Source organism: Triticum dicoccoides, chromosome 4B (assembly GCF_002162155.2).
Source record: "Triticum dicoccoides isolate Atlit2015 ecotype Zavitan chromosome 4B, WEW_v2.0, whole genome shotgun sequence".
NCBI lineage: Eukaryota > Viridiplantae > Streptophyta > Magnoliopsida > Poales > Poaceae > Triticum > Triticum dicoccoides.
In genome coordinates this window covers 144,874,929-144,884,452 of record NC_041387.1, presented here as the reverse complement: position 1 = coordinate 144,884,452, position 9,524 = coordinate 144,874,929, and the positions used below count along the sequence as shown (strand labels likewise).

The 9,524-nt window shown below is 41.6% G+C and overlaps 1 long non-coding RNA gene and 1 pseudogene across 2 annotated transcripts; both read left to right on the top strand.

Moving 5' to 3' along the window:
* Nucleotides 1-807: 807 nt before the first annotated feature.
* Nucleotides 808-2,079, top strand: LOC119295518. Of its 2 annotated transcripts, XR_005144057.1 has the most exons (4): nucleotides 808-935; nucleotides 1,008-1,135; nucleotides 1,653-1,725; nucleotides 1,816-2,079. It is a non-coding gene; the product is annotated as an uncharacterized LOC119295518 (long non-coding RNA). The 2 variants fall into 2 exon arrangements; XR_005144056.1 differs by having other exon boundaries at nucleotides 1,653-2,079.
* Nucleotides 2,080-2,631: 552 nt separating this feature from the next.
* LOC119295517 lies at nucleotides 2,632-8,880 on the top strand (annotated as a pseudogene).
* Nucleotides 8,881-9,524: the final 644 nt, after the last annotated feature.

Below are 9,524 nucleotides of genomic sequence, written 5' to 3'. Positions count from 1 at the left end.
TAGCCAACTTGCCTCCACGGTGCTCCCCCAATTTGGCCTTTGTTGGCCGTTGGATCTGGTCATTTAGAGCGTTTGAGCCGTTGGATGTTTACCTGCTGTCAAACCCAATTTCACCTCGTGGTCATTTTTGCCGTCCAATGACTGGTGGGCTCGCGCTATGCGTTTATTGGCTGGGTCGATCGTTCTCGCGTGGAAGAGGCTTTTGCCCAATCCCCGCGCGTGCTCCGCTTCCAATCCTCCTCGCGGGGTTGCTGCGCCAGAGCCCACACCCGCCCCAACCCTAGCCGCCACACCTCTCCTTCCTCCCTCGCTTGACACCATAGGCGTTGCACCCCCTCCCCTCCTTCCTGCTCGGGCGGATAGCCGCCGGTCGCCGCATCCCTTCTCCCCCTTCCTCCTCCTTCCTCCTTCCCGCTGGCGCCCATCGCCCTCGTCCTCGGACAAGGGGCCTTCCACAGGGATGCCCACGTCTTCAAACCAGGGGTAGAGGAGCAGGGGAGGGCCAAGAAGCCGGCATTGGGGGTGGAGCAGCCAGGCCAAGGAGGACCCAGGTGGTGGACGCGTCATGGGGTTAAGGACAGGCCGATGATATGGATAAGTAGGAGGAGTGCCATGGATCTGCAGGGAAAGGAGGGCGACGCCCTCGGCGGGCGTCCGAGCAGGAAGCCGGCAGGGAGCACGTCATCGTAGGCATCAAGGGAGCCATGGACAAGCCGCCAGGAGGAGAAAGCTCCCAGTTTGTGGAGGAGACTATGTGACAGGTGTGTTTCTTCCTGTTTTTCTAACCCCTTTTCTCATCTTTCCATGAAGACCTGCAAAATTTTCAAGTTTTTCAGGTGGTGTTTTGGAATCTAGATTGATTTAGTATTGTATGTTGTGTGATGTGCCCTTGCCAAGAATATTTGATGTGTGTGATGACACGAGCAATTGTAGAGGTAAAGATTACTCTCTCTGGTTCAAAGAGCATTTAGATTTCAAAAATTGATTGCTTATATCATTGTCCAAAGGAGTGAACACCATGCTCGATTAGTGGACTGCCGCTTGAGAAGAAGCTTGTCATTTGTCTCTTCGAGCCGCGGCGGATAGGGGCCTTCGAAGAACTTGGGGTTTGACATAGCCATCGAGGAAGTGCAGGGTAATACTCTTATATGAAGCATGCTAATTCCACATGTGGTGATGTTGGCATATGTTTTGGTATGATAAACTTCAAAAAAATACTGAAACGTGGAGCTACAACCTGTGGATAATCTATAAGCCAACCAAGGTGGCACTGTTTCAGTTGATGTGATGATAAATCCATTTTAAGTGCAGCTCACTAGAAAGTGATTGATCTTACATGTATTTTTTCCTCTTACTGGATGCAAGAAGCAGCAGTGTTAGTAGAGAAGAGGTGGTGTTAGTCGGGATATTTGTGAGCTATGAGAAGCCTCTCTTATACTACTAAGTTTTTTAACTCCAAGCAACCAAATGTTCAAAGTATGTTTCCTTTTTATTTGAAAACTACTTATTAGATTGGGATCTGGGAGACGATCATGTTAAAGATCATCTCAATTCTCCATAGTTAGAAATCAATATTTAAGAACATGCATGCAGTATTTTTTTCGAAGCATTATATTGTAAATCTTCACCAAGCTACCATTTGTTTTTTGCAGATACAAACCAAGTGTAATCAAAGAGGATATGGATTCAGTACAGACATGAGTGAAGGAATGTTACTCCAATTTGGTACTTTATTTTATTGTTTTCATTTAGTCTGCATTAGCTTAACAAATAACATTTGTGGGACAACTAATATTTGAACATGGATTTTTTCAGGATCTTGGAGAATGTTTTCTCAGTGTGGTTCAGGTTAAATTGTTGTCCTACTGTTCCTGCTCAACCTCCTAATGTTCTATGTCTTCGCTGTGCCTTCTTCCAACTTCTCTATTGGTTTTCTCTTCACACCGATGTAAGTGCATGACCTTTTCACACCGATGTAAGTGCATGTTTCATGCGTATAACTAGAGCCATATTAAAAATGCAAGTGGTGCGAAAAGGTCACATCCATGTATAAATTAATAGCTAGGTTGTGTTTAAGAATACAACAAGGTCTTATCAGCATACAGAAAAGATATAGCAATGTTATATTAAGTTATATTGCATTTGTGTTATCTCCTTCCAATAATGAGATGGTGTAGGTGTCATTTCTTTATATTTTAATTAAATAGTGTTATCGATGATATGTAGTATTTGAAGTTCAAACAGACATATGTGTTATATTTATTTATTACATGTTTCGTTAAATTTGTCGCCATATATGCTTGCCCGAAACTAAATCAACTAAACCATGGATTTCCTTTCATCGCTAACATGAAATCAGCAGGTCTCTGCGCCATTTGGCGCAACGGGTCCACTAGTTTAAAACAAAAATGAGGCTAGCCAACTCACCTCCAGAAGGCTCCCCCGATTGGGCCATTTGTGGCCGTCGGATCGGGGTAAAAATCCCACCTCGGCTCTCCTCATCCGTTAGATATTCACTGCGTGTTTCACCTTACTGTTTCTTTCACGCGTGTACGACGAGTAGGCCGTGTTGGCTGGGTGCGGGGTGAAACGGTACGATTGGTCATTCATCCTGAAAAGCCCATTGGTCGCCCAAACCCCACAGCGCACGCCCCCACCTCCTTCCTCCCTCACTCGTCTCAGTCGCATGAACCCTAGCCGCCGCCCCACCCGCATCCGTCCTCCATCCCTGGTACGATCTCTTCCTCCTCTGTCTATGTCTGCCCCGAGCTCTTCCTCCTCCGTCCTCACATGCTCCACCCCGAGCCCCGCCTCTTCCACCCCACCTGGACTTCGCCTCGTCTGTTCGCGCACCAGTTCAAAGGGCAGGGCCAGAGAGCCGTGGAGAGTCCTCGGGAGAGGAGAGAAAGGCAAAGGCGGAGCAGAGGAAATCAAGAAGGTCAGGGGGCGAGGGAGGGATGGGACAGGCCATGAAGAGCATGATGGGCGAGATCCCGTTGCTGTCGACACGGGCGGGTCCATGGGTCTGCGATGCGTGGCAGCGGCGGCTCAAGGAGGAGTACCACGCCCTCATCACCTACACCTCGGTGAACAAGGCCAAGGACAACCACTGGTTCCGCATCTCCGCCGTCTCGGTCGTCAACCCATAGGGCACCCGCTGGGAGGGCACCTGCTGGTACGTCCACAACCTCAGCCGCTATGAGTTCCCCCTCCGGTTCAACATCCCCCTTGCTCACCCCACGTCGTGCACGAGATCGAGCTCCCCACGCTTGATGTCAAGCCCCACAAGGTATGCATCCTATTTTCTTTTCCGTACTTTCTACATGGGTGGATTCCTGATTGTAGATTGTGATTCTTGTTGTGGATGAGATATTGATGCAGATATACCACGAAGGGAAGATCTGCCTCAATGTGCACTTCAGCCGCACGCGATGGTACAGGATTGGCTTCCTGGTGGAATCAGGTGCGCATCGTCCATGGTGGCCTGTCGTGGGTGTTGGTGGGCGGCTGTAGGCGGCTGTAGCAGGTCGACTTATCTGACTACTGAAAATGAGCTTCAGAATATCTGTAGAACGTAGCCATTTCCAGCCAAATATCAATTATGATAAATCCACCATGTACCATGATCATTTGAATAGTCTTGCTTAAGTTTATGTTAGCCCTGTATGCTAATTTGAGGAGATTGTTAACTTTAAGGTGTGAACATTTATAAAATGATAATTGTACCGATTTTTTGGGATTTTGCGATTCCTATGGAATTAATAGGTCATCTATTGGCCTATCCCTATTTGTAATTTCAAATAGTTATTTTTTGGTGCACTTCTATTTTAGAAATGAATCACTGAGGGAGATGGGGTTGATGGAGAAGAAGAGGAAATAGAGGCGGGTGTTCTTGCGGCACTCGGCTGGTTCCAAAACCGTGAGGGGAAGGACTTCATGGTGCGCGCGTGCTTTGCCTTCGAACCAAATCGAACCCAATAGAAAAACACACGCACATGCATCTTTTCCTTGTCCCTGATGTTGTGTTGTGATTGGTGTAGCCTCTGGAGGGGAAAGAGCAGAGGATTCGGGAGAAGAAGCAACCAGAGGAGCCGGAGAACATGGCCCCTGTCCTGTATATCGGCTAAATCCCCCATGCTTCTATGAGTACCAGATGCAAGGTATGTCTCTATCAGTAGAGCTTGGACAAGTGCAGGTGATGCAAGGGATCTGTTCCTAATGTCATTTTTGTTGGTTTGGATGGGTTTGCAGGTTTCTCAGTAACTTGGGGCTATTAAGAAGAGGGTCAGTTGGTCAGTATTGCCCGGAACTGCAAGATATCCTATACTGCATTATTACAAGATATCTGGCGATTTGTGTGTGTTTTCTACAAGCCTCTAACTTGCTGTTTGGTGATATATATGTAGACAGGAAAATCTAAGCATTTAGATAGTTATAAGTACATATATTTCAGTTGCAACTAAACTGTACATGGCGATGAATGAATATTAACTAACTCATTCACACAAATAAAAAAGTATCACGGCTAGAGTGAATATCCAGTTATCAGTTGATGAAGTCAGACAGATAAAAAAACTGATTCTTAAGCACGAACAAATAGATAGAATCTCGCACAATTGCGACACCTTCGCCTTATTGTTGTTACCTTTTTTGCTTCCCTTCTCTTTATTCCCCTTAATTCTGTTTATCCTACCCCTAGATCGAATATCATTTGGCGGGTGGATGTTAACTTCATTAGTAATGGTGCAGCCAATAAATTCTTCACACTCTTGTTGTACAGTTTGTTGTTTTGCTGGGACATTCAGTTCGTTGCTTTCCATCTCTAGAGAGCATGCCTCATTCTGATTGTTTAGTTTGAATTAGCACATCGAGGACAGAACATCTCTTTTGGTTCCATCTACTGCAGAACCTACTGGACAGAACAAAGTCGAGGGAAGAAGTATGCGAGTCAAGTATCCATGATGACCAACTGATGAAAATCACATTTGAGTGGCCCAGTCGTTTGATCTGCTCCAACACTACCGTTCCGACTCTCAGATTGAGTAACCTATACCCACGTCTACTGGAAACCTACTAGACAGAATAAAATCGAGGGAATAAGTATATAAACTCGTTAGTTAATCAAGATGAATAGATTTGCCTATCCGCAGACAGCTCTGAATCAGTTTTTACCCTTTCTTTTCTAGAAAGATAAGAACGATACCCAGTACGATCCTCTTCTTCTGTACTAGCTTCACTGAGGAGCCAATTAGTACAAAAATGTCTTTTGAATTTCATAGTTTTTGTCATGATGCCATCATACGCATGCATGGTGCTTATGCAACTATAAGTATATAACTACAGAAATGTACCTTTTTTGCCTACAGCTAAATATGACCCATCTTAGATGGTTTGGAAGAACTAATATATGTACTCTCCCTTTTGCCTACTTTTGGGTATGAATAGTTCAACTGGTTTTTGGTGATTCAGATTATAGTCTCCAGCTTTCCTAGCTCTATTTCGTGCATCTAAATTTTTTGTGTGCAAAAATGTTCCTAAAAATACATGAATTGTATAGTTCAGCATCCTGCTTTGTGGTAGGTTGATAATATTCCATTTTTATGATTACCCTGCTTTAGATTATTCTTGTGTGCCTTGTGCAGCCTTTCCATTCTAGGCATCATTTCTCAATTGTTTGGGGTCCAATTCTACAAATGCTTGGATGTGTTGGTTCGGCCTTCTGTTAATCTCCAGATGATAGGTGAGGCAGGCAAGTTCACTCTCTGGTTTCTCATGATACTTCTAAAATCTATTGCATAGTAGGATACGTGCCTCAAATGTGTGCACACTTACAATTTCGGTTGTTGTGGAGTTCAATTCTAAATCGATTTAGTACGATAGATATATACAAAAAAAGCTTTCAACCAAGCAGACTATTCTTTTAGTATATAAATAATATGGCTATATAGTATATGCACTGATTGCAAAAGATATTTGTTCGCCACTTATGCTTATATTCTCCTATTTTGTTTAGCTATCGTCCTTTGCCATTTTCTTTATGCAATGGTTGGTTGATCAAGCTGAGGACTTCCCTGCGGTGCTTGGTTTGTTGGACCATGTTTCCTTCAGCTAATAAAATAGTATATATGTGTGTGTGATTGCTTCATCAATTTTCTGAAACATTTTTTGCCCAGTAGCTTCCAAATAGTAGTTTAGCTTTCTTTGTTGCATCTATATACTTGCACCATCATGTTCGCAAATTGTCTCTATGAATGTCCTTTCTTTACTCATTTAGGACTTATGAGTTGATTAATATGTCACTCTCAATACAGTGTTTTCTTTAAATGAGGAATGACATATATAATTGGTTCTATTATAGTAGCTAGCATCCATATTTTCCAAATAAATTGTACTGCCTTTTGCTTTATCTCTTGGTATATTTTTCATTGCTAAAAATTCATCTGCATAGATGCTATTCTGTTAAGATTTTCTGCTATCAAATAATTCATGGCTAGCTACAATGTTTACCCTTTTATGTAACTATTGAGACCCTCTCAGTTGTGCGATATAATCTCAGCTCTCAGCACTCCCGCCTCCATTATATATTTTTTCTCTTACTTGAAATTTCTGCCATGTAAAGCTAGGTTGTCTTTGATTTGCTGTTGTGTTAGGTATTGAATAGACTGGCTTGTTTGGCTAACCTTCCTTTCGTTTTATTTTGCAGGCTCTAGAATCACTAACGTTGCTCCTTCTCTGTCCCTTTGGTCAAGGTTTGTCCTTGTCATTCTTTTCTAAGCACTGCAATTTTCTACCCTATTTGTTTACTGCTTATTGTCGTGTTAATTCCTCTGTTCCTGATTTTTCCAGGTGTCGTGTTTGTGTGTTTGTTTTTGTGGTGCTGCTTATATGTGTGACTACCATATGATCGTATATATATGCTGAAAAGTAAAATGATTTTTCCTTGGCACGGTACATAATTTGTAATGAGATGGTAGTGCATCAGTGTATTTACATGAAAAAAATTATAGTCGTATATATATATATATATGCTGAGAAGGGGAGCCTTGGCGCAGTGGTAAAGCTGCTGCCTTGTGACCATGAGGTCATGGGTTCAAGTCCTGGAAACAGCCTCTTACAGAAATGTAGGGAAAGGCTGCGTACTATAGACCCAAAGTGGTCGGACCCTTCCCTGGACCCTGCGCAAGCGGGAGCTACATGCACCAGGTTGCCCTTTTTATATATATATATATATGCTGAAAAGAACATTCTTCTACTCTTTCTTGATGTATGCTATCATATATTGCTTCTCTACTTGCTCAAAATCAAATTTGCATCTATGAAAAGGTAAGAAATTAAGGCCAGTGAGATGGCAGTAGATTGGCATGTTTACAGAAAAAACAAATAGCCATGCAAGTTTGAAAGAACATCTTTTTACTATTTCTTGCTATATGCATATTTCCCATCTTCTTCCTTCAGAATCAAATGTGCGTCTACTAAAGGATAAGAAATTAAGGCTGCAATCTAAGAATAGAATCAAATGTGCATCTACTAAAGGATAAGAAATTAAGGCTGCAATCTAAGAATACTTTTATTTGCCATTCTGAATTTCTATCACAGCACAAAGGAATGAGGAAAGGATACTGGAGGCATGGCGTAAGCGTAGGGGTCAGCCAGGGCACGACGCAGGAGTCTGCCCATCTCCTCTCAAAGTTAGTTCTTGCTCTTGTCCCTGCTACCTTGCCTGCAAACTCTCTGATAGAGTATTTTATTTCTGCAATGTATTATATTCTTTGAAGAAATTACAATTTTTTCTTAGCTTCTTGGCATACTATGGATTGAATTCTTTGTGAGAACAAGCAAATGATGGTAGCAGTTCCTACAAGAAGATACCAGACATGTAATATCTTGATAGAAGAGAAAATCTACATTTTATTCATGTGAAAATTTAGGGTGGATTTGTATTTTTCAGAAATGAGGCAACCTTACATGTTGACAGTAAGTTGACTACCAATTTAAAAGCTTATGTTTGCAAAGTGTTTCCTGGGATAACACCCCCCCTCTCTCTTGATTGATATATCCATATATCATAGGGGAATGATAGTTACTTTTAACAGGGATTGGTGGTTCATCACAATTTTTCTAGCTTCTTTTGTCCTCCAAATGATAAAGAAGGTAGTCAAGTTGCATCCTCTAATTTCTCGTGATTTTTGGAGGACCTACTATGATGCATATTTGAAAGAGTGCATCTATTGTTTCAGCTGAAAATTGATCTCTATTCGAAGGAGTGCATCTATTGTGCATCTACGCCAGAAGACAATGTGCTGTTTTTTATTCCATGCTCCAAATATTTCATGTTCGATTCATAGACATCCTTGAATTGCTTAACGATGATGGCATGTTTGGTGTTCATATTTTTGTCAGCCAAATAATAATAGGTGCACTTGACTGTTTGAGGAAATGCCAACTGAAAGCTAAATTTAGTTAGAATTAGATTTTTGCACGTGTGTTCTTGATGCTTCATGTACGACCAGTTCTCTCGAATAATGAGTTACTCCCTCAATTTTACAATAGAGATAATTTTTCAAAATTGTGTTTTTGTAATGTTTGTGGTCTTCTCTTTTCTTTTTCTTGATTTGTATTGTATATGCTACTCGCATATTTGAACATGCATAGGGCCTCTCAATCTTTAACCCCGATTATAAAAATCCATTGATGGAAGTTGGGGAGGGCCGAGATGAACATCTGGCTCCCTGGGTCTAAGCTATCGAGATGGTAGAGACGACATTTCCATATAAAAACCATGGATCCTTGCTCCCCAGGCCGCAAAATGATCATAGTGATGTCTACAACCTCCTCCTGGATGTATTAATCTCAATCTCAATGTTTGGTTTTCTTGCCTTTTCTCTTCTAATAATGTAATTTCTTTTACTAAGATAACACCATGTTTGTTGTAATGCCTTATTTGATGTAAGATCCCTTTTCTACTTTGAATGAATTTACTGCATATATTTCTTATTTAGTTTAGTTCATCATTCATAGACGGTGGAATATTTTTTTCCTTCATAGGTTAAATGAGCATTGCGTAGTCCTTCACAGGTTAAATGAGCATTGTGTAAAAGTATGTCTAGGTTCTCTTTCTTCAAGTGCTTCAAGTAAATGAAATTGTTTATTTCAAATTTAATACCTTTTAATAATGATCATAATGAGAGAGGGGTATGCTTCTCTCTCTGTGGGCAAATGTTACTTTAGACAACATGTACTAAGAAATAAAAACTCTAGAAATGTGTTTGAATCGCACAAAAAGAGTTTGTAGTTCTTATTCATACTTGAAATAGTGAGGCTTCGCAAATTAAACCATGTTTTTAAGGCGCATATGGATTTAGCAGACCACAACTAAACCGATTGTATATACATGGCATGTCCTTAGTAAAGGACACTATTTTCATCGGAACATGGCTTTAGTTGAAGGTTCTTGCAGCATGAAATTATTTTCATCAACAACATGTCTTTAGTAGGTCTTTGCGCCATTTGGCGCAACGGGTCAA